Here is a 26,922-nt window from a genome sequence, read left to right as displayed (position 1 = left end):
AAGTACAAGTTCCAGAGATACAAAATCAGCAATAGATGCATAAATATATTCATTTATCATTCTTCTTAGTTCTATAGAAATATTCATTTAAATTGTAAGGAGAATGATAAATAAATGTATTGATGCATTCACGGTTGATTTTGTGCCTCTAGAGCATGTACTTGTTCACCAGATTAGCGACATTTTTCTTGTACTGCTGTCATGTAGGACATTCCATTAACTATTTAATTTTGACCTCACGGTGGGAATACATTAAAATTAAATGAAACTTTTTTTAATTCAAATAGGACACTTTAAACTAAAACAGAATTACGTACGTAAGGGATCAATTTAGTACTTTACCCAAAAATTAAATATGGTGTACTAAATATTTAATGATCTAGTTAATCTGTATCCTAAAAGTACATGTTATGACTTATGATCATTAATAGAAAGTTTTAAATGTCTTGTTTTAATAGATGTATAATAATTGTATTGAAAATCAAACTTTGTACAATTTTTCATATTAATTTTTTATAGTTATACTACACATCTAAGTCTTTTTGATAATCAAATTCAATTAAGTTGGTCTAAAATCAACAAAAGTCACTTTCATTATACGCAGCGTGTATACATACGCGCTTTATTAATGCAAACATTATTTTTCGTTTTCGTGTTCCTTCTTTTTCTTTGCGTTCTTCCTTCTTCTTATTCGCATTTCTTCTTCTTTGTCGCGTTCCTTTTTCTTCTTTGCATGTTTTTTCTCCATCGTTGTTCTTTTATTGCTGCTATTGTTGCTGTGTTTTTTCTTTTCCTCATTTTCTTTCTAGTAATTTTGTAGCATTAATTTTTCTTTTTTTTATTATTTTATTCCTCTTGACAGAGTGAAACAAGAAGAATTATGAGAAAATAAAATAAGAAGAAGAAGAAGATGATGAAGAAAAAGCAGCAGAATATAAGGAGGAGGAAGAGGAAGAGTTTTGAATTATGCAGAATTTATCAGAATAAAAATATACCGTAATTTCTTAACAAATATACATAAATTTCTTAGTTTTTACACTGAAACTTTGCTACAAAAGCATAAAAATGCTTTCTTTAATGCTACATTTTTTTTTTAGTTGAATTGATGTATGTTCAGCCTCTTCCTAGCAATTTTGCAGTATTATGTATTTTTTTTCCTTCTTTGTTTGACTTTTTTATTTTTATTCTTGTTAAGAGAATAAAATAAGAAGAAACTTGAGAAGGTAAAATAAGAAGGAAAAGATGAATAAGAAAAAAGAAGAAGATGATGAAAAAGAAGAAGAAGAAGCAGTAGAAGACGAGGAGGAGAAAGATGAAGGATTTTGAATTATGCAGAACTTGTCGAAATAAAAATATACTAAAATTTATTAAAAAAAAATAAAGTTCTTAGTTTTTATATCAAAGCTTTGCTACAAAAGTACAAAAATATCTTTTTTAATGTTGTATTTTTTCTTCTTCTTCTTTTTCTTATTTCTTTCTTTCTTTTAGTTGAATAAATGTAGGTTTATTCTCTTCTAGTAATTTTACAATATTATGTATTCTTTTTTTCTTTGTTTGATTTTTTTGTTTTTATTCTTGTTAGGAGAGTAAAACAAGAAAAAATATGAGAAGATAAAACAAGAAAAAAAAGATGAATAAGAAAAAAAGATGATGATGAAAAAGAAGAAGAAGAAACAGTAGAAGATGAGGAAGAGGAAGAGGAAGAGGAAGAGTTTTGAATTATACAGAACTTATCAGAATAAAAATACACCAAAAAATCTTAACAAATACACATAAATTTCTTAATTTTTACACCGAAATTTTACTACAAAAACACAAAAATGTCTTCTTTAATGCTATATTTTTTTTCTTTTTTTCTTTCTTTTAATTTAGTTGAATGAATGTAGGTTCATTGTTTTTATTCTTGTTAATAGAGTAAAACAAGAAGAAACTTAAAAACGTAAAACAAAAAGGAAAAGATGAATAAAAAAAATGATGATGAAAAAGAAAAAAAAAAGAAGCAATTGCAAGAGCTAGAGTAATTTATCATACTCTAACGCAAATAGTTATGGAATGTTTAACACTTTAATACTGCAATATTTCATTAGCAAGTTAATGTGCATGAATAATCGGATAAATTGTGTGCTTTTTAGTTGGGTTGTAGATAATATTCTCTCTCATCTTGAAGAAAGAAAAGTTAGATCCCTCATCGTTGTGCTGAATTTTAAATTATATATAATTTATCAGAATAAAAATACACTAAAATTTCTTAATAAATACACATAAATTTTCTTAGTTTTTACACCAAAATTACTTAGGATGGAATTGTCTATGGTGAGGAAAGTAAACTCAGGTTCTTTAAGGACTATGGAGGAGTATGTTATTTTTGTGGTTGTGGTAATTTCGGTACACTACTTTTTATATTTTGTGAGTGGCCTTTAAGTTTGTGAAATTATAATAAATGAATTGTAGAATGATCCAATTGACATAGTGCAATAGAGGGTAGAGATGGAATTCTGCTAATAACCTAACGGTGCATAGAAATGTGGGACAGGTGAGCCTATTCAGCTAGTTTGCTTACATTGATAGATGGAGTCAAAACTTTGAATTTGGTAAAAAAAATGTGGACTTGTATTGTAATAAGGGTCCATCTAGTGTACAGATGCACTTTGGTACAGATTTACAGATTTTTGTTTTTATTTGGTTTAAAAGTGTATCAGTAAAAGTGTTGCTTAAAGAGAAAGTGTTACCCTTAATCGTTAACTTGGCTCTGATACCAATTTTGTAATTTTTTACTAATCCTTGTATATTGTAATTTCATTTTTATAGTTTTCAATCTTGTTTTAGTTTATAATATTCTTTTTTGTATGGATTATTGTATATAAAATCTTTTATCTGTTTGTCTTTTTCTTTAATATAATTTCTTAAATCCTCAAAAACTTCTTTTATTTCTACACTTTCTGTTGTTTCTAAATACCTTCTTAATTTTTCAACTTCATTTTCCATTTTTTCTTTCAACAGCTTTAATTCTTTTAAGTCATAATATGGTTTTCCAGGCATTTATAAATTTTTTAAGTTTAATTCCAACTTGTTTATATTTATTCTTATTTCTATCCTTTTTATTATAAGGTCATCAATTTTGATCTGAAGGTTATTTAATTCCTTTTTATACTCTTTTATTTTACTTTTTAATTTTTCTGCCCTTTTTCTTTTTATTTTATTTTCTGGTTTTTCAATCTTTTTATGCTTCATTATTTATTTTAAAATTTCTGCAAACTCTATCATTGATTCATCACTATTTTCTAGAGATTTTATTAATTTTTCTAGCTCTTCAACTTCTCTTTTTAACTTGTCATAGATTATTTTTAGAGCTTCAAATGCTCTTTGATTTATTTCAGAAAACTGTAAATAATTCAAACGATTTTCTCTTTCAAAAAGCTCTTGTTTCTTGTCTTGATAGGTTACATATATTTCTTCTTTATTTATTGTCATAATTTGGTGTTTAGGGTTTCATTTAATTTTTCGACCTTTTTTGTTAATTCTTTTATTTCAGAATTTTCTTCTTTAATCTTCAACTTAGATAGACTTAAAGGGCTATTAATTTTAGATTCTCTAATTTGAAAATTCGATGAAACTAATTTTCCTGACGGTTCTTTTATTAATAGAACTGGGTTTTCAATAGCTTTATATTTTGGTATTTCTATTTTTACAATTTTCTGAAATAATTCATCGACATAAATTCTTTCTCTGTTTTTAAATATTATACTATGATGGCTATTTGTTAAAGCATAATTTATTGCATATGTAATTGAAAATGGTTCATCATCTTGTTCCATTAAATTCTTTCTGTGAAATTTATAAGCCAGACTTATAGATCTTCCAAGATTTTCAGTTGATAAAGGTATAGCATATCCCAGATGGGCATTAAATTTAACATTTACATTTGCCAAGTTTCCATGAACAATTCCAATTATTTGATCTATTGGGTCATCAGTAATTCTTTTATCACAGATTGCTAAGCTTATTGGTGAATTAATTCCTTTCATATATGTAGATTTGATTAAGACTTGTATAGTACTAATATGAATCCATCCAATTTTAGATCTTTTTTGTTGATCCTTAATTTTCTCAATCTGTTTACTTAATTCTTCATCATTTATCAAAGCTATTTCGAGTTCTCCATTGGCGGATTTTATCTTTATAGGGGCTTCAAGTTGAATTTTTCCATAGTATATTATATTTTTTCTATTAAAAACTTCTTTTAAAAGGTTTTGTTTATTAAAATTTTCGTTTGATTTAAGATTTAATTCTGTTTTTAAAACAGCCTGTTTTTCATTATCTAATAAAGCAGTTAATCTATAATAATCAGATTCTTCTGTTAATTCTAAACTTTCTAAATAATTCATAATTGAAAGACTTAGAATGAATACATACCTTTCTGGAGAAAAACTTCCTTTATTTAATATATTTTACATAAGGTGTTTTTATCTCCAGAGGGGAGATTGTAAATACTAACTCCAGAGGGGAGTTTAGAACTATTTTTCCCTAATGGGAATTCTTCTTCAGATCATAGAATCGCCTCGGCAGCTTCCTCCTTGCTCTCCTAGCATTTGAGTACTCTTTGCCTCCTGCTTTCTATTTTCTGATGCCCTGTACAATTGCCTAAGCAACCTATTTATAATGGTTGGGTCTGATGGACAATTCCCATCCTTACCCTTCTTATGACGTCATTGCTTACGTCATTGTTTATTATCTTGCACCAGCTACATTGTTGGTGCTCTATGACCTAAGCGCTTACGTCACTATGCAATAATGTTGAGAGATGCTTCAGATGTGCTGTCTTCCTCTTTCATTATGTGTCCTTCAGATGCGTTGTCTTCTTCCTTTATCATGTGGGTTGATTCCGTTTTATTATTGCTTTCTTCAGATAACTCTGAGACGCATAGCTGGCACTTGTGGTCTTCTCTCTCTTTTATCAGATAGCAGAGATTCCTCTTTATCCCTTCAGGGAGCTTTTCTAAGAGTCCAGACAAGTTGTAGAATGCTGATTCAAATTCCACTAAGAGTCTCATCTCTCTTTCTTCAATTTCATTCCTTTTACTAGACACAAGCAAAGTATTTCTGCTTTTATAATTAATTCTTGTGTGAGATTCCCTTGTTATCTTTTGAGTTCTTTCGAAGACCCTTGCTAGTGTGCTGGCTAGCCTTCCTTCATGACTGTAGATTGTTAAATCTTGAACTTGATCAATTGGTTGAAAATTTCCTGGGAAGACGGACATGAATATTACTTGGTGTGCTGGAACCAAGCATTCTTCTTCTTCATTAAAAATAGGTTGACTGTTCGTAAATTTTAGGGATATATCCCTTGGATTTACGTTGTCAATCATATTTTTAAATCTCTTCACTGCATCAAAGAATCCTGCAGGAAACTCACTAATAATTTTTAGATCATTAAAAATTAAAATTGTATCAATTAATCCATACTGGAAAAACTGATAGGTGTCCGATGGGGATGCATCTGGAAATATAACCAGCTTTGTTAGCTGTTCTTTGGCAATAGGATAATATCCTAAAATTGCTCTTTTTTCTTCAGTCCAGTTCAGGACTATATTAAGGGTTTCTCTGAGATTTGATCTACAGACCCTTTTCTTTTCTTTGATTTCAGCCCTTGTAGGAATGTTTCTTATTATCCCTGTTCTCTGGGTTTGAATTGGAGCTTTATCTGCTCTTTTTAGGGTTTGCTCTGGATGAAGAGCTTCATATTCCCTGAAAGATTCCTTTGCTTCTTCCAGTGTTAAAAACCCTCCTTTATGAATTATCCTTGATTGATGTGTAAATGGTGCTGCTTTTTCCCAGGCATCATATACTCCTTTCATGGGGCCATTATAAATTACATAATATTTTTTATCTTGGGTAGATTTTTTGATAATTTCAGCAATTGTTTTATTTTCTGGAATTTTTTCTTCACCTGATTTGTCCACCACGCTTAGCTGGCTGAGCTCTGATGGTTTTGGTTGTTGTGTTGATTTCATTGCTTCGACGGCCTTCTTGAGGGATTGGATCTGTGTCCTTATTTGCTGACAATGCTTGCATTTTTCGAGTTCTTGTTCGTATTTCTGAATTTCTTGATCTAATGCGTTGTAGACGAACTCCATTCTCTTGTTAATGTATCTGCAATAACATTTTTGTCACCCTTAATATATTCAATTTTTATTGGATATTGTAACAAAAATAATTACCATCTTACCAATCGTCCATGATTATAATCAACTTTTAAATTATATCGTATGAAACCTGTTAGGTAGCTTGAATCTGTCCTTAATGTAAATTCTCTAGGTAGTAAATCAATTTTCCATTTCTTAAGAGATTTAATTGCTGCTAGAGTTTCCTTTTCATGAGTGGTATATCTCTGTTCTGTTGGAGTAAAAGTCCCTGAAATATACCTGCAAAGTAATTCCTTTGGGGAATTTTTAGAATCTAGTGATTCTTTTCCTTGCTCCAAACTTTTTATAGCTTTCTTAGCTTTTAGACATCCTGACCAGGTTAGGTCTGAAGCATCTGTTTCTACTATTAAGTAGTCATTTTCTTCTGGAATATAAAGTTCTGGAAGTTTTTCACATAATTCTTTAATCTTTTGAATTTGCATACTATCTTTTTCATCCCATTTCCATTCTTTTTTAGTACTTATTTTTGGAAATAAGCTTTTAGTGTATTCTGTTATATTCTTTAAGAATCCTCGATCAGAAATATAATTTATACACCCTAAAAATCTTTGTAATTGTTTTCTATCTTCTATTTTATTAGGAAATAAATTTACCTTTTCTAGGACATTTGGCTGAAGTTTAAGTTTTCCTTGAGTGGATAGAATTAATCCAAGAAACTCTATTTCTTGTTTTGCTATTCTTGCTTTCTTTTTGCTAAGAACTAATCCTTTTTCTTTACATCTTTCTAAAACTATTAATAATTTTTGAAGATGATCTTCTCTATCCTGTTTTGTAAAAATTAGTATATCATCAATGTATACTAAAACAAATTCATTTAACTCTTTTAGATTTTCTTCCATAAATCTTTGATAAATACCTGGAGCTTGTTTTAATCCGAATGGCAATACATTCCATTCATAGAGCAACACACTTGTTGATTCTTTTGTTGGACAAGTAAAAGCAGTTAATTTCTTTGTTTCTTCGTCTAAACGAAGTTGCCAATATCCTGATTTTGCATCAAGAGATGAAAACCAAGTTGCTCCTTTAATTTTTTCTAAAATTGAATCTTTTCTTGGAAGTTTATGAGCATCACCAATAGTTGCTTCATTCATCTTTTTATAGTTAATAACCATTCTTCGTTTTCCCCTTTTAATTTCATTATTGTTTTCGACATAAAAGGCTGGAGCCGCATGAGGACTTTTACTTAATCTTATAATTCCTTTTTCCAAAAGATCTCTACATTCTAATGAAAACTCTTCTCTATCTCTTGCGGAATAATGAATTTTATTTGGAACATTTATCTCTTTTGTCGGATCTTTTAATTTAATGCTTACTAATTCGTTATTTGTATTTTTAATATCTAAAGGATTTTCAGCACAAATTTCATTCAAAAGTTCTTCTATCTTTATTTCAAGATTATTTTTTGGGATATTTATTTGAAAGTATAAATTTAAATAACATGTCTCCAATATAGAAAATATTTTAAATTTTAAGATCTTATCTATAGTAGTAGTCGGTATTTTTATACGTTTTGATTTTTGATTTATTGAAGAATCGTGTGGAGCTTTTAAAACTATATATGTTAGTTCTTGAATGAATGGATGATATAGCTTTAAAAAGTTATTTCCTATGATAAAATCCATTCCAGAATCTAACATGTATATAGATGGAACAATGAACCTATAATTTTGAATAAAAATTTCAACCATCTCTGCTTTTTGGTCAATTTTATGTATTGATTTGTCAGCTATTCTAACTCTTAATGGTTTCTTTAATTTTTTCCAATCAAGTTTTGTATTTGAACTAGCAAAGCATTGTGTTGCTCCAGAATCTATGAAAGCATTTATAAATTTTTCTGTTATTTTTATAGTAATAAATGTAGCATTATTACTCAGTCTCTGAGTCTGTTTTCGAGACATATTCAAAAATATAGTCTAAATTATCATCAGATTCTTCTAAAGGTTCCATGAAACAAGACTTAGCGATTTCTATTTGTTTAGTAAGATCCTTTTTATCCTTCTTTTTCGGACATTCATTTGCATAGTGTCCTTCTTCTTGGCAATACCAACACTTACAATTTTCTTTTTTATTTGGGCAATAATCACTTTTTTGTCTCTTATTTTTATTGTTATTTCTTTTTCTAAAATACCTCTTTTTTCTCCAGTTTGGATAGTATTTTCTTTTTCTAAATTGATATTTTCTTTTTCTTTGAAAATTTTTATTAAGACCATATTTTTGAGGTATCTCTTCATTATCCTGACAGCAAATTCTAATTATATTTGCAAATCTTTTTTGAGTTGCTTCTTGCATACATCGTTCTTTTATTTCCTCTCTTATTGCAGAGGTTGCTCCACCAAAATTATTTTCAATTGTTCCTCTATTTATTTCTCTTATAAATCTTCCCATAATAAATTCGTTAGCAGGATATGGAAGTTTTGTTATATACATATTAAGATAATGATTTTTATCTTCTTCTTTTAATTTGTAATAATGTATTCTATATTCACATATATAAGACTCCACATTACATAGATCATATATGTGAATGTTAGCTAAATGATTTTTTGCTTCTTGATATTCTTTATTATAGACTTCTTGTTTATGATCTATAATATTTTTTCCAAAAAATTCTTTATATAGAATCATCATTATATATAATATCTTATCATAAGCTGTTATTTTTGTTGCTAATTCTTCTATTATTTGGTTTTCTATTGATGTCATATAATCTCTTATAGCTCCTTTAGTATGAAACCCTATGTAATTCCAAATGTCTCTTCCAGATAATTCATTAAGTTTTGGATTAGTAAAGGCTTCTAATAAGAAGGAATTCAACCAGTTTTCGAAAATTTCTTTTTCATTCGTTTTACAGTCTAAATCGAGCATTCTTTCTCCTTCCATTTCCTGAATTTTAGGAACGTATTTTGATGGTATTTTTGTATATTTTGAATCTTTATTTATAAACCCCTTTTTAAAAGCATAATTATCAAAACCTGTTTCCCATTTAAATTGAGATTGATTATCCCTAGATGTTCCAGCTTCATTTTTTACTTGTATTGGAATTGCTGGTTCTTCGTCACTTGAATAATCTAGGATGTGTTCTTCATTTTCTATATTTTCAGAATTTACTATTTCTTCTTCTATCTGAAATCCCTGTTCCATAATATTATTTTCTTGAGCCATTTTTAATTGTTTAAAAAGCATTGTAACTTCTTCTAATTTTTCTTCAATATTCATAATTTTAGTGGTGGTTTTACTTTTAAATCTGTTATGTTGATTATATTTTGAAATTTTTCTTCTTTTGGATTTTCTTTTTCCTTATTTCTTTGAAATTTTATGGATACTAGTATTTCTTCGAGCATATCTACTATAGAATTTAATTGTGGGTTAAAAGTATGATGAAGATGTGGGGAATCATTTCCATGATAACATTTCTTAGAAATTCCATGTGAAAAATAAGTTTTTTCAGGTTTTTGAAGTCCTTCAATAAAGCTTATAGTAAAATAAAGATTTTGAGAAAAATCATTTTGTATTGATTTTAAGAATTCGGTGTCATTACAGTTAACATTAGTTAAAATCATTAATTTTTGATCTATTAATTTTGATAACTTAATTATTTCTTCTCTTAAATCTTCTAATTTACTTTTTTTCCATTAGGTGACGTTTTTCTTTGTGAAGAGCTACGGTTTTAAGTGAAAAGTGTGACTTTAAAAAGTGTGGTTTAAGTAAGCAAATCTTTAAATCTGTACAGATTTAGATCTGTACCATATAATTTTCTTTGTAATAAATATGTATTTAGTAAAATTAATTTATGAAGAACAATAAATATATAAGTAAATGTCAAATTCAGGTAAAAAAATGGTTATTTCTTTATTTTTTTATATTGATAAAAAGAAAAGAAAACTGCTAATAATATTAAAGTAATTAATAATTTAATTTTCTAATAATAAATAAAGAATATTTAATATTATGAAATATGAAAATATTGATTTTTTTTACCAAAGATAGGAGACTCGAACCCGCAACCTCTTAATTGAGTATCGAAAGATTATGTCATTGATCTATATTAAAAAAAATTAATAGCCTTTATTTTTTTAAAAAAGAATATTTTTTTAGTTATTTAATTTTTTAAATTAAATAAATTAAAAAATTTAAATCATAGTATTTTGAGTTTAAATATAATTTTTGAAAGTCTATTTTAAATCGAAAAACTATGTTTAAATTAAAAATATTTTAAAATGATATTTTTTATGAATTTATTTAAATAGATATAATTCAAATTATCAAATTTTAATTTTTTATATTTACATTCAAAATTTTGTTTATTAATTTAAATGGAATAGTATTAATTTTTAATTATTATTTGTATATTTTAAATGATAATTAATTAATTATTAATTTGTTTTAAGATGAATAATACCCGTGTGAATAATGGTTGTTATTTATGTCTTACGCAAGTGTAGAAAGAAAATTTTGAGTCCTTTTAATTTATTATTTTTGTTATTTAACATTTGTGACGGCCTAGCAGAAATCCCAAAAAATGACAGCTATCTTCTCTGTGATGGAAATTTATAATAAAAAACTATATTTATAAATCAGTCATGAAATTGTTGACGATTTTTTCATAAAACTTAATCTTTTTAAAAGAATAATTTATATTTAATCTAAAATAATAAAAAAATAATCTATAATTAATCTAGAATATTAAATTATAAAAAAATAATTTATAATTATTTTTTTATTTTTAACATATCTAAATATTTTTATTCTCTATGTGTTTCTAAATAATTATTTAGACTAACTATCAATTTAGTATCCAAAAAATTCAGCCACTGACAAAAAGATTAAAGATTTTATCGACAAAATAGTTCCTAAATAATTTAAAAATACGATTAAAAGAATTAATAAATATTATATTTTTTGTAAATAAAAAAATGACTTTTATATTTAGCAAACAACTTATTTATGTGACCTAAATTTTTGTAACAACATCTGAACAAATATTTAAAAAGTACACAAAAATTTCGAAACAAAATTTGCTCTCTAAATTTTTTTTATTTTAAAAAAATATAATCATTCACAATAAAAATATATTAAAAAATTCACTTGACAAAAATTATTAAATATTATTTCTTATAACATTTATGATATAAATATTTTTTATCCAAGATAATTACTAATATAGATAAGATTATTTTAATAAAAAATATTAATATATTAATATCGATAGTATACACTTTTATTTTAACTAACTTTAAAAGTTAACTGTCTGTAACTATTTATTATGTTTTATTGAGTTAATTTTATTATCTATTTTTAGTTACTAAAACTATTTATTATTAATTACATATGTTACAATTTATAAATATAAAATAAAATTACAGTTTTTTCTTTTTTGGATGTTGACAAGTGTATAGGTGGATATTAATTTTTTAGATCCATGATCATTGATACTGTGAGTGGGTCATGTGAGTGTGTCACATCACCAACAAAAAAATGTTAATATTGAATTGCAAAATTTTAAAACAATCTATAATTTTTTCACAATTGAAAATGTATCCAAGTCTTTGGAGGACCAGAAAATACTTTCTCCACCATAGAAGCTTTTCTTAATAATTGCACACGCAAACTCAATTCGACAACAAGCATACAAACAAGACTCAATCATGAATAAAAACATATCCAAATTAATTTTGGATCAGACAACATTATTAATATGACAAAAATTTAAACATAACGATAATAATAACGACGATAACGATAAAAAAGATGACGATGACGATAATGATGATGATTATGACGATATAATGATAACAATGATTATGACGATGGAGAAAATGATGGAGGAAAACGAATGAAAAATAAAAAATCAAATGAAAAAAGGGAAGAGGAGGAGGAGAAGATAGTGATGGCAGTGGTGACGACGATATCGAAAGAAAAAAAGAGAAAAAGAAGGAGAAGTAAAAACAGCAACTAAGATGCTAGTAAGAAGAAGAAGAGAAAGAGGAGGAGGAGGAGGAGGAAACGGAGAAGGAGAAGGTACATGATTTGAAAAGCGATTATAACAACTTGGTTAAGTATTTTGCTTAAATGTAGAGATTTGTTCAACTCTTTAATTGGGTAAATAGTCAAATTCGTTCCTAAAAGATCACTTATTTTCCAAATTAGTCACCAAAAATTTTTTTAATCAGACTAATTTATGTTCTTGTGCCCTGCACGGGATAATACATAAAGTTATATAAATTTTTTATTAAGAAATTAAACTAAAAATATATATAATAATTATTACTATAAATATTTTATAACTTGAAAATATTAAAAATAATTAGTATTTATTTTAATTAATTTAGGTTGGTTGAGTGATTATCTCACTCGTCTGTCTAAGCAAGTATTTAAAGTTCGAATCTCGTTTTATGTGTGTAGTAATCTATTGGCTATCAGCAGACTTTTAATAAATGAAGCATCAATATATAGTGGATTAGTCCTCAACCTGCCAAATTAAAAAATTCGTAGAAAAAAAAAGAGTATTTGTCTTTAAAGTATAACAATTTCTCTCATTGATAGCAATATTTATGAAGATTTTTTTATATTAAAATTTATTTGGGACAATTTTATTTGTTAATATCATATTCATTCTTTTGAAGTCAAAACAATACAATCAACGTTGTTTCTAAATTTATAGACTTATGTCATTACAAAATCTATTAGATTGATTAATATTTTTTGGTAATATTACCATAATATCATCGTTGAGTATTAGTTAATGTGAAGAGAAACCAATAACAACTTTGGTTATTTAATATAAAATTTATTTTATTGAAAAAGAAATTAATATTCTCTAGATTATAAATATATATTTTTTAATTTCTTACGCCATTTCATTTGATAATATTTGCCAATAAAAAATAGCAAATGACCACACTATCTTACGATATGATATGATGTACAAAGTAATTTATTATCTTAAAATTAATTTTGGTTAGTAAAATAAAATTCAAAACAATTTTTTTTTATTTTCTTACTCAAATTTAAATTTGAATTTAGAATTGATTAACAAATCATCTTTTGTTTATTTTCTTACTCAAATTTAAATTTGAATTTAGAATTAATTAACAAATCATCTTTTGTTTAATTACAATAATAAAAATAAAATTGGTTAGGTGCAAAAACATTCAGCATTTAATAATTTTAATTATTTAAATTTTAATTATTAAAAATTAGATTAGAAATTATTATAACTTAATAATCAATAATCCATATGATATTAACACATAAATAATAATATTTAATGTATTAATTATTTTTTTTTGACAAGGCTATATATAATTTACTAAATATTAATTTATTGTCTAAAATTTTTTTTATAAATTTTTTAGTATGTGAAAATAGTGATCTTAATTTTTATTATTATTTAAAAATTATTCATAATTTTTTTTATTATGTAATTAGCTTAATTAATAATTTTTATTATTGTTTTTCTACTAAAAAATATCAATTTATACTATTTATATATTTTTTAATACTAAATTCAAGAAAGGGATTAATGTATATATAAATTAAAATGAATGAGTAATTTTATATTCGCAATTATTTAATGGGTTCTACGGATGGCCATTTATGTCTCCGTCCCCATTTATTTTACGTGGGCAGGTCGTGAAGATTTCATGAATTTTCATCTAACCCCAAATCACGAGTAGTCCCTGCGAATATCTATTTTAGCTGGTTTTTCATCATTCTTATTGCTAGCATTCATATTGGTTCGTGATGTGAAGCTACTCTAACTGTTAGAATATAATTAGAATCAATTAGGATCAATTAGTATTATTTAGTATATCTGAATATTTATTATAGGAGATTACGTCTTTATTATTACGATTCTTTTAGCACCTATAAATACCCTTTATATTATATCATTCTAGACAACTTGAATAGACAACTTGATTACACTCAATAATATACAAATCCTTCCTCCAGTTTAGTCTCTTGTTTCTAATATGGTATCAGAGCCATGGTATCCTCCTTGAAGAGGATAGGTTGTTTTCCTTGCAGTAAACTCACCGTAGTTTTTGCACTTTTTTTTCTATGTCATTTTTCCTTATCTTTTGTCACTCCTTTGATACTTTTTCACCTCACCGACTAGCCTGTTCTCTCTGTCTTCTATTTTTCTGAGTCGAATGATCAAACACCATTTGTCATCCGCTGCTTACCTATTCTCATGAAGAAATCATATAGTTTTCGTTCTCTCGTGGCAATTCCGTCAGCGTTCTCTCGTGGCAATTGCGTCTGCATTCTCTTGTGGCAGTTCCGTCTGCGTTCTCTTGTGGCAGTTCCATCTGCGTTCTCTCGTGGCAGTTCCATCTGCGTTTTCTCGTAGCAGTTCTGTCTGCGTTTCGTCTGTGTTTTCTTGTGGCAATTCCGTCTGCATTTCTTTTTGACAGTTCCATCTGCGCTTCCTTCAGACAAGCGGCAGTTCCATCTGCACCCGTTTTATCAGTTTATTCAGTTTTTTTCTCTTTATTTCGTTGTTTTAAATAAGTTTCAAACTCAAGTTGTCACTTGAGTTTGTGGGGGGATGTTAGAATATAATTAGGATCAATTAGTATTATTTAGTATATCTGAATATTTATTATAGGAGATTACGTCTTTATTATTACGATTCTTTTAGCACCTATAAATACCCTTTATATTGTATCATTCTAGACAACTTGAATAGACAACTTGATTACACTCAATGATACACAAATCCTTCCTCCAGTTTAGTTTCTTGTTTCCAACAGTAACCACTCACTAAATTCTCAGATAACCAAAGTTTAGGTTATATCATTCTCGTAAAGTCTAATATATTCTAGTTACAATAATATTAATCAAAGATAAATGGGTAAATACTAACTCACATTTTTCATATATATAACAATAACAAATATCACATATTATAACTTGTGAAATTATAATACTTTAAAAAGTAATATATAGATAACCTAAATATTGATACGTCTCGAAAATATTAGAAAGTTACATGTTGATCTATAAAATTTTCTTTTTAAAAATTTGTCCACAATTTATGATTAATAACTTTGAAATTATATATATGTTACTTATCTTATATATATCATTTTATAGAGACTTATATTTTTTTTATCGATGATGTTAGTGGTTATAGAGAGACTTTACCTTTAAATAAAATTATAGAAAAATTAAAAATAAAATTAGTTGATATTTTTTTGACAGTTTATTCAATTTTTAGTTTAAATTAAAATTAAATAATATATTTAATTTATATTTTTTATTTATTCTAATGATGATATATAATAAATAATATATTTAAGCATGTCCTGACAGAAACTATTTAATTTTATATAATTAAAAATAACTATAAAATTGAGATTAAAATAAAATAAAATACAATAAACATACCAGGAGTAAAGGTAAAATAAACAACTAAAAATAAGGTAAAAAAAGAAATTAAAAGAAGTAAAAGAAGACAAAAAAAATAATGCGTGTACATTGTAAAAAAATTTAGTATAATGAATGAATATAAAAGATGAAAGACAAAACTAAAGATATATTTTTATTAAAAAATTTCAAAGAAAATATTATAAAAGAAGCCTATTAATCAAGTTTTATAAAAATATTATAGAAAATTCAAAATATTTGTAAATAAAATATTAACTTTTTTAGAGACTATTAATTAAAATACAAAAAAGTATATTATGATTCATATATAAAAAATAATACGAGTATAATTTAAATTAAATTTATTTATTTTATTTCTTTATTTATTATTTATTAAATAATTTAATGTTTATTTTAGTCAAATCAAATAACATAATTGATTAGTTATAATTAATATTATTTGTCCTAGTGATATAACTTAAACATATTGAAATGTTAAAAATAAAATTAAAATTAAATATTTAAGATAAAATTAAAACAAAATAGCATTTATTATTTTGTAATTTTTTTTGTAATAAAAATCACATTTATACACATTTAAAATACATCACTTTAATATAATAATATTTTTTATTAAAAATAAAAATTATGGTAAAAATCACATATAGTTGTTTGTAAATTATATACAAATATATTTTGAAGTATATCACTTTTATTATATAAAAATAACTTAGATACCTTTAAATATGATTATGATAATTAATATTTAATAATTTATCTTTAAAAATATATTTAATAATATAATAGTTAATTTATTGTATCTGCAAAACTTTTAATTATGATAAAAAGGTAAGATATGATGTAGGAAAAAAAAAAGCTAAAGTACTATAAATTTTTTATTAAAAGAATATTTCTTGTTCACTTAGACATGTGTCTATTTTTTTAAGTCATAAATTTTAATTGATATAAACTAATGACATTTAAGTGTACCAAAAAACAATAGCAATTAATAAAAAAATAAAATTTAATTAAGGCAAACATATTCTGAAAAAATTGAAATAAAATAAAAGCCTCCAATTATGATCATTAACCATAATCATATATATTTTTTTTCAAAATTTATAACTCAAAAAGTTAGAGTATTAATATCTTGTATTTTTTATTTTCTCAATTTTAGACTATTACAAATATTAATTGCTCTACAATAATGACAATTCTTTTAAAAAAAATAAATATAATTAAACGATTCTAAAAATATATAATAATTTTTAAAATAATAAAAAATATACAATTACCTAAAATATAATATTTGTATAACAACTGAAATTTAATTGTCAATATAAATTTTTTATATCATATCATATTGTAATTAAATAAGTAATTAATCAAAGAATTTAATATTTATATAACATAACAAAATAAATTAAAATTTGAGCTTAATCATAGTAAATGCTCAAGTTTAAATTTTTATAAATCAAATTATATTATTTTTGGTCAAAATAAATTATGCAATAAAAATTCACAAGGACATTAATGATGCTCAAATAATAAAAATAAGATCATATTAATTATATTTATACAATAATTTAAAATTATATATATATTAAAATAGGAAGTAATCTATTCATAAATAAAAAAATTATTATTAAAATTGAATATGCAGATAAAAATAAATAAATTATAACTTGTAAAAACTATTTTTAGAATTTTACATAAATAGTCAAAGTCATTTTTGTTAACCCTTTACGACTTAGAAATTTTTACTAAGTTATTTTTGAAGTTTTTGATGTTGTTTTTGCTAAGTTGGGAAAGACGTTGACGAAGTAGGTCGGTCATTTTTGGACCTTTCATATGTAAATATTGTTTTTCCTTAATTGTTTACACTCTGACTTTAAGTAGTCAGATTTATCAAGTTACTCTTACATTTCGTTTTAGGTCCAGCTCTTTTAAGATCGGACCATGAACTATTTATATAACTTCTTACACTAATTTGTACCTCGTCGCTTCATCTTACCAACCACTCAGGTCGGGCAATAATTTTTGTAGTTTTTTCGAGTTTAAATTAATGCATTTGGATAGAAAATTGGTAGAAAATGAATTATCATTAATAAAAAGAAAATGATTTACATAAGTCTTCTTGTTACTAAGGATTTTTCTTTTTACCCTTAGTCCTTACTATGGTGCCTCGTAAAACTCCCTCCAGAAAAATCCTTTTCAGAAAAAATCCATTAAGCTCCTCCCCTAAGACAGGTCGGGTAAGAATTGGAGGTTGGCTCAAAAAGGTTTTAAAGTTTTGGGAGGCTTGCTCGCATTCCTGAGTTCATTTAAATTAATTCCCCTTTTAAGGTATTGAAAACGAGGATAAAGGCTTCATGGCTAATCTTGCCAGAAATGTGGATAAAGCTGCCAACTTTTCATTTAGTTGTTAGACTTTTTTGAGACAAGTTGGGTTTTTCATCTCCAATATTGCTGATTTGTCCAGGTTGGCCTCAATACCTCTTTGAGTGAGCATGAAGGCTAAGAACTTTTCAACTTCTACTGCAAAGGTACACTTTGAAGAATTTAGTCTCATTCCGTGCTTTCTTATTGTGGTTAATACTTCAGCTAAGTCAGACAAGAGGTTGAGATTGTCTCTGGTCTTTACAAGCATGTCATCCATATATACTTCCATCAATTTTTTAAGGTAAGATGAAAACACCTTGTTCATCAATCGTTGATATGTGGCTCCAATATTTTTCAATCCAAAAGGCATTACTACATAACAATAGTTAGCTTTTGGAGTGATAAAAGAGGTCTTCTCTTGATCAGACTTATACATCAAGATTTGATTGTATTTCGAATATGCGTCCATGAAGGATAGATATCTATATTCTGAAACTGAGTCAATCAAGGCATCAATGCTGGAAAGATGATATGGATCCTTGGGACAAGTTTTGTTGAGATCAGTGTAATCAACACACATTCTCTATTTTTTATTTTGCTTTTTCACAAAGACCATATTGACCAACCACAAAGGGTATTTACCTCCCTTATAAACTCGGCTTCTAACAAAGGTTGCACTTGTTCTTCTACGACTTGTGTTCTCAGGATCGAGTTTTTGCGATTTTTGTTGAACAGGTCGAGAGTCTGGGTAAACGGCGAGCTTATGACACATGAGGTCGGGGGTCTATGCCAGGCATATCGGAGGATTTCCAGAAAAAGAGATCGGCGTTTCTTTGTAAGAGCTCAACGAGATTTGCCTTTAATTTTTCATCCAGGTTAGCCCCTATACTCGTTGTCTTTTCTGTCTAATCCTGATTTGAACTTTTTCGACCTTTCCTTCAAGTTGTGAATGCAGCTCTTCTCGTGCTTGGATACCACCGAACTCAATACTGTTGACTTCCTTACCTTTGGTACTGCCCCTTAGGTTGAGACTTTCATTGTAACACTTTCTTGCTAATTTCTGATCTCCATTTACAGTGGCAATTCCTTCTGTAGTTGAAAACTTCATGCATAAGTAAGATGTAGAAACAACTGCAGCTAGTCGGTTCAAGGTGGTCCGACCTATCAAGGCATTGTAGGCTGACACCAAGTCGACCACAATGTAGTCAATGCTTAAGGTTCTTGATTTCATACTTTTACCAAAAGTGGCACACAAAAAAATGAAACCAAGAAGTTGGATCGGCGTATCTCCTAACCCAAAAAGGTTGTCTGGATAGGCCTTCAGTTTCTTTTCTTCTAACCGAGTTTATCAAAAGCGGGTTTGAATAATATGTCGGCTGAGCTCCCCTGATCCACCAAATTTCTATGGAGGTTTATATTAGCAAGTATCATTGTGATTACTTTGGGATCATCATGACTAGGTGTCACCCCTTGAGCATCTTTTTGATTGAACGAGATTGTGGGTAAGTCGAAAACTCCGCAATCTTTCCTGACTTGATATACTTCCTTAAGATGCCTTTTATGTGAGGACTTAGTAATTTTTCCTCCTGCAAATCCTTTATTTATCATGTGTATGTGCCTATTAGGGTTGGTGGTGGCTGATCTCGCCGTCTTTCAGCGAGGTATCTTTCTAGCCGACCTTCTCTAACCAACTTTTCTATAACATTTTTTAGATCATAATAATCGTTGGTAGAAAGACCATATAATTTTTTATACTCGCAGCATTCCGTCCGACTTCCAGCCTTTTTGTCTTTAATGGGGTGAGGAGGCGGAAGCCTTTTAATGTGACAGATCTCCCTGTAGATATCAACAAGAGAAACTCGGAGTGGGGTGTAGTTGTGGTATCTTCGAGACTTTTCCGAGCTGTATTCATCTTTTTCTTTGTTTCCTTATCCTTATCCCCAACTTGGTAGGTTGGGTTCAGCCTTGGAGCTGGATCTCTAAGTCGAAAATTTTTCTCCATGTTAATATATTTCTCTGCCCGCTTTTGTACTTCATATAAAGAGGTCGAGTGCTGCTTTGATATGGATTGAGAAAATGAACCTTCTCTAAGGCTATTAACTAATCCCATTATTACTGCTTTGGATGGCAAATTCTGTATTTCTAAGCAGACTTTATTGAACCTTTCCATATAAGCTCAGAGAGTTTCTCATACTTCTTGTTTTACCCCTAAGAGACTTGGAGCATGTTTCCCTTTGTTCTTCTGAATTAAAAATTGGGTAGGAAAGTTTCTTACTAGGTTATCAAAGCAAGTCACTGACCTGGGTGGTAAGCTATCGAACCACTTCATTGCTGCTTTGGTTAATGTTGTCGGAAAAGCCTTGCAACGAGTTGCATCGGATGCATCGGCCAGATACATCCTACTTTTGAAATTGTTGAGATGATGTCTTGGGTTGGTTGTGCCATCATAGAGATCCATATCAAAACTTTTAAAATTCCTTGGACCTTAGCACACATGATCTCTTCTATGAATGGGTCTTCTCCCCCAAAAGGATTTTTTTCTCGTTTAGTGTTGTTAGTCCGATTTCGTAGATCAGCTTCTAATTTTAGAAGCTTTTCCTCAAGTTCCCTTCTACGTCGTATAGATCTCTTTCGGCTTTTCTTTGTCGCTCGATCTCCTGTTCGAGTTACTCTAACCGGCCATGATGTCCGTGTACGAGTCCTAGGATTTCAGTTGGGTGTAGAAGTACTTCGTTCTCAAGTGGATGTACCTTTGGCTGTAGTTGTTGGCTTTGAGAATTTTGTGATGTTCCTTTCCTATTAGGATTACTTGTTCCTTCTTGTCGTGGGGGTATCACAAGGGATCGGTCATCGTTATGAGGTTCTGTCTCGGACTCAGATGCAGTGTGTCCATCTTCAAATTGCTCGCCCGCCATGGTTCGGTGTAGACTTCCAAGTCCCTGCCAACAGCGCCAATGTTATGAAGATTACCTGAAACCGGATTGTATTTGGGCCTAGACGTGAGGTTCGGGCTCCTTCTGTGACAGCGTCCAACTTGTACCGGTGCCGAGGTGCCGCTGTTCGAGTTCCTCGTGAGGAGGTGAGGGTGGTACCTGCAAGGACCTCTGATGCTTATGTTAGCAAGGGTTTTAGGCAGGTTTTTAGTAGATTGAGTCCTAAATATACCTGAAGATGTCAGTGTATTTATAGTAGAATAGATAACCACTTTTTAGAGTACCCCCTTTTAGAGTAGTTCTACCTTTTGAGGGAGGATAAATATTCCCTTCTAGATAAGTGGGAGATATCTTAGGAGTTAGTTACTTATTCACATAAGTAGAGCTAAACTGCCATCGGGTAAGTGTAGTAGTTCGATCTTTTGAGTGAGTTTCTATTCATTTTGGGCATAATAATATTTTTTTAAAATATAAGCCTTGCCAAAATATTTTTCGAACACCTAGTTAACTATAATTCATTGAAAATAAAAATGTCTGTTTTAAAAATTTTTAGACCAATTTGGTTGTTTCCTATTTCTAAATTTTATATTTAAGATAAAATAAATAAATATAAATAGTAATTAAGTACTACATGATGACTCAAGAGTTGGATCCTCTCCAATCTGCACAAGAACATCAACCGTGTTTTTTGCAACATAATCTTCATGTCTTTTGTAACATAATCCTTCACTGCTTTCCACCTCTCAATGTGTTCATCCAACACATGCTCCATAAACCTATCGAACTTCTTACCCAACATTTTCATCCTCTTTATGTAACCCTGCAAATCCAAGAAGTTAATCCAAGGGAAAGTCCCCAATATTGAGCACATCATTTAGCAAGAACAATTCGTCAAGCATCTTCTTGAACTCTTCCGGCGATACAATTGCATCCTCCAAGTTCTCTAAGTACGTCTTCCTGAACACCATGCAGCTCATGATATTGAGGCTTAAGGTGGATAAATGGTCCCTTAACACAATGGTTTTGTTGGCGTTGTTGAACAGCTTATTCAGAAAAGCACGTAGCTCTTGCTTTCTTATGACCTTATCTACTCATAAGACTGGAGGTGTTTCGCGCTGAATAATTCTGTTGCGCACAATCTGCGGGGATGTTTCCACTTTCCAGTATGGGCCGTACTGGGACCAAGTAATATTGGAATAGTTATAAGTTGTGTATTTTCCTGCAGCAAGTTTGGGCCGATCTGCAATTGCAAATTGTATGTTTTGAGGAAGGCCTTTGCCATTTGGGCTGTGGAGCCCACGATGATAGGGGTAGAACCAACTGGAGGTGCATGATGGCCCCATACTTTTTGCTGAGAGTATGCAGGGACCGGTGAGGGAGAGGCCCAATAAGGTTGAAGTTTTCGATAATGGGCCATGGTTTTGGGCTTGGCGGTAATTTATATCGCCGGCGGCGGATGTAGCGGGTGTAAGAAGGAGGGCAAGAAATATTGCAAGCCATGTGGCTGCAATTGAATCCCAGGCAGGGGGCTGCAATGCTATAGGCATAGCTTTGACAGTTATGACTTTTATATCCCCGTCACAGGTTAGATTCTATTGTGTGTAATTGGGATGAAAGGTTGTATCCCTGAGTGAATTATTTATTTTGCTAGAGAGTAGGTGTGCCCAAGGGACTAAAGATCTGACGTGAATATTAGATATCATTAAGTTAATTTCTTTTTATGATTATGCTAAGTGTATATTAAAATTAGTCACCAAAATTAATTATTTGTATAAACTATATATTAAAATATAAATATACATTAAAAATAAATTAAACCACACATGTATTTATATACGGATATATTCATAACTAATTTAGTAATTAATTTTAGTGTACGAATAGTATTTTTATTTTTTAATATATATTTAAATATATCTTTAAAAAATTTTGCATGGGACGTTTTTGTTTTATAAAAATTTTTATTATATTAAAGTTTTTTAATTTTATAAAAATAAAATATATAAATTTTTATATCACACTTTTTTGAGAATTTATTTGCTTAAGTAAAATAACGAGTATGACTAATATAGATATCCATGTTTTATTTTTGTAAAATTAAAAAATCTCAATGTAATTTTTTTTTTTGGAAATGAAAACGTTCAACGTGAAATTGTTTGGAAATCTATTTGAACATATACGTTTTTTTTAATATAAATATATTTTTAAAAGTTTTTGTATATTTGATGATTTTTTAATTAAAAATATTAGAAAAATAACATATTGTATAAGGCTAAGCGTTTAGACCATCTCCAGTAGGAATTCATTCCAGTTCCTATTTATGGCCTACCTGTCATAAAAAGTAACTCCACGTCAGCTTTTGCGTCATAAATAGTAAATAGGAACTCAAAGCATCTCTCTCTTCTCCATTAGAAGGAACTAACTTTAGTCCCTGTTGTGGTCCTACGTAATTAATTAATTAATTAAAATACTTAAAATTAATGTAATTATTTTTTTAATAATATCATTTAAATTTATAAATTTAAAAATAATTCACTATTAAAAGATATTAATATTAAAAAAATTCATATGTAACAATAATACAAAATATATAGTTTTACAACTGATAATTTTAATAACGTGGTTAGCATTTTAAATTTTAAAAATAAAAATAACTAACCCAACCAAAAATTATTTTGTAAGATGTAAAAATTAAATTTATTTTTTAATGTATGTAAAGTTAATTAATTATAATTTAATATAATAATATAAATAATATTTAATATTAATTATGATATAAATAATTAATCTAAATAATTAGTTAAATAGAAATTTAATTATTTAATCTAATTAATTATTATTTAAATAATTAATATAAATTATTAATTAAATAAAAATATAATTATTTAATATAATTATTATTATAATTATTACAGAATTAATTATTATTTAATTATTTAATATAATTATTTAATTAATAAAAATTTTATATAATTATTTATTTTTCAAATAACTTGCCAAGTGGCAAGTTATTATTGGGCAACAAGAGTCTCCACTCAGAGGGACTCTCTCTTCTCGATCCAAGAGAAGGACCTCCTTCTCATCTTATTCCAATGGTTGGTTCCCTTTTTTTCTGACACGAATGGTTGGTTCCTTTTTTTCTGACACGCCACAGTAATAGGGACTCCAAAAAGTAACTATTGGAGTTGCTCTTACGGATTCATTGGGTCCACTTTGGACATGTTTCTGGTCTTGCTGAACTGTCTCCATTTCACTAACTAATGCTTCTGAATTTCTGATTTTGTGTTCAGTTGATGGTCTGTGGTGTCTACTATGAAATTCTGGATTTGAATTTTTGTTTAAAATGTTGATTTCAAACTTTAATACAGTGATTGATAGGAAATTTTTGTTGATGAACTTTTCTGGATTTGGTGTTGAGATGATATTTTGGCTTTGAAATTTCTGAAAATGGATTGCTCCAGTATTCTTCATAATACTTTGCCAAATAAAAAGCATCACGAATAATTTTAGGATCATCAAAGATAATTTCTCTATGGATATAAGTTTTCAATCCATTAAGAAATGTCTTCAATATTTCAGCATCATTCAAATTTACTCTTTGAACATAACACAAAAAGGCAGTAAAATATTCAGCTACACTTCCAATTTGTTCCATTGGAAGTGAGATCGCCAAACTACCAAAAAAATGGAAAAATAGTGGTCAATGAAAACACCAATGTAAGGGGTATAATTTAGGAATAGAGAAGAATTAATCAATCAGAGGAAATTTAGAGAAAATTAAGAGAGAGCGATAATTCCATGAAAGGAATTCCAAAAAAGAAACTATATTCATTACTCAATTCATGATTCCTATTATTTTTGGTTTAATTACTCTGCAGGTCCCTATAGTTTCACCAAATTTTCAATTAGGTCCCTATACTTTTTTTTCTTTTCAATTAGATCCCTATACATCATTTTTTTTTCAATTTAGTCCTTGTTAACGTTAAACGTCAAAAAAATGTTAATAAATTGTGAAATTACCTGTATACCCTTAGGGACCTAATTGAAAAGAAAAAAAGTATAAGGACCTAATTGAAAATTCGATAAAACTATAAATATTCAATGAAAGATATTCCTATAATCCTTATTCAATGATTCTACGACATGAAAGATATTCCTATAATCCCTTTTATTTTGTCATTATCATTCTTTTGCTTATTTATATACAAATTGTACCAAAAATAATTTTTTTTTATTTTTTTGACTTTCAAAATACCTTATCTTAAGAACATACAAAAAAAAGTAATGAATAAAATGAAACAGAAATAGTAGTAAAAAGTATATATAAAATTCAATTTCCATCATTCAAGTATTTATTATGATCATGTAACATTTTACATTTGTGTAGATTCATGAAATATAGTTTATGTCTTTATCATATCATGGTATACTATAGAAAATCAAAAGGCTATGTAATTTGAAATCTAAAAATAAAAACCATAGAAAGCATAGTTTCAGACTTGAAGCAATGTCCGAATTGAAACCAATGTCACTATCACAAGGCTTTCTACAGCAAAACCAGGGAACAGAGAAGCTAAGAACTCCAAAGGGTTCAAATTAGTATCATCCACGATTGCATTCTCAGCAAAGATGTCAGTTAAGAATCCATGTCCTGAGTTGTCATCATAAGTAAGCCCCTCTTGACCACTGCTAACAAGCTTGTTGGCACTCCCAATTGGCCTATCCTAAGGATTCGCTGAAGTGTTCAAAGTGCTTCCTGAAGATGGATCCTCCCGAAAGCTAGAATTGGAAAACCTTGGTCTATCAGTAAAGTTATTGCCATTAATGTGCTGCTGAGATAATTCTTCCTGCTCATTGAGTATAATTCTTTCTGCTGAGATAAACCTTGGTCTGTCATAGGCATTTTGGAATACAGTGATTTCAGACGCTTTGGATTCCTCTTCTCGTTCATCAACTGATTGCATTACAAATACACCAATGGATAAAAGATTGAACTGCAACAAAGCATGAATTTTCAGAGCATTTCTAAGGGGTGGAAAGTTGACAAATCTATAACTTCTACAACAGACAACAACAATAGGCACATTACAAACATTTGAACTAAGGTCCATCACATCGGAAATAACAACAAATGATAGGATTTTCCAGCAATAAATTATAAATAATTCCTTTAAACCTGACCTCGCCAGAGTCACAGGATTTTAACTTTGATTTTTTTGTTTAGTAAGCAATCAGTTATCATTATAAACTGCACCAACCATCTTTGACTATAGGATTTTGATTTTATTTTCACCGTTTATGAACAAGGACATCAATTTTATATGAATCTGTGTCTTAACTTATAAGAGCTGCAAATTTTCATTCACATCAAGAACACACCAAAGTAAAAAGAGCACCATGGAAAACTAATAGTTTCCCTTGATGGAGTCTAGCAAATATCATATAAATTTGAACATCTTTTAAGTCTGAACTTCTTGGTGCATGTTTAAATCAATACAGCACCACTTAAAAAGCGAGGAATAGCCTTAAACACCAATTGGTCCAAGCAAGCTAGAAAGTAAAGCAAAAGCAACCAACAAAATCAAACAGAAAGAAGACAAATTCTTTTGCTTTATTTGGTTTCCACTTACATTTCAACATTAACAAAATATAACAACATTAAACATCCCCCGCGGGAAAACCCTTTTTTTCAGAGTCACTTAGGATTAATAACAACTCTGCTAATTAGAGTTCAATGAACAGAACCATGAACAAAAACCACGTGAGCCTATCCAACTGTAAGTGGATCATATCACAAAATATTTTCTAGCCCCCAAGGAACATAAAAGGAACAATTTTTAATTAATTAAAGGGTAATTAAAGCTCATAACAAAATAAAAGGGGGCATTTAAAGCTAATCCAGCTCCATTGTCTAGGATGACGATAGTTAGAATCTAACCTGGGTTTAAGATGGGAAGGATCTGCCATGAAAATGAAGAAATTGTTAATTGGAAAAAATATGGGATTTTGGCAGATCGACTTCAGGCAGCAAG

General features: G+C 28.4%; 1 pseudogene; it reads right to left on the bottom strand.

Annotated features, from left to right (window-relative positions):
* Nucleotides 1-22,390, bottom strand: part of LOC110267052 (trimethyltridecatetraene synthase-like) — an 85,231-nt pseudogene extending 62,841 nt beyond the window's left edge.
* Between the last annotated feature and the right edge of the window lie 4,532 nt (nt 22,391-26,922).

This window comes from Arachis ipaensis, chromosome B9, assembly GCF_059453495.1.
Source record: "Arachis ipaensis isolate K30076 ecotype BB chromosome B9, ASM5945349v1, whole genome shotgun sequence".
Classification (NCBI taxonomy): domain Eukaryota; kingdom Viridiplantae; phylum Streptophyta; class Magnoliopsida; order Fabales; family Fabaceae; genus Arachis; species Arachis ipaensis.
This window is presented reverse-complemented; position numbering and strand designations above follow the sequence as displayed.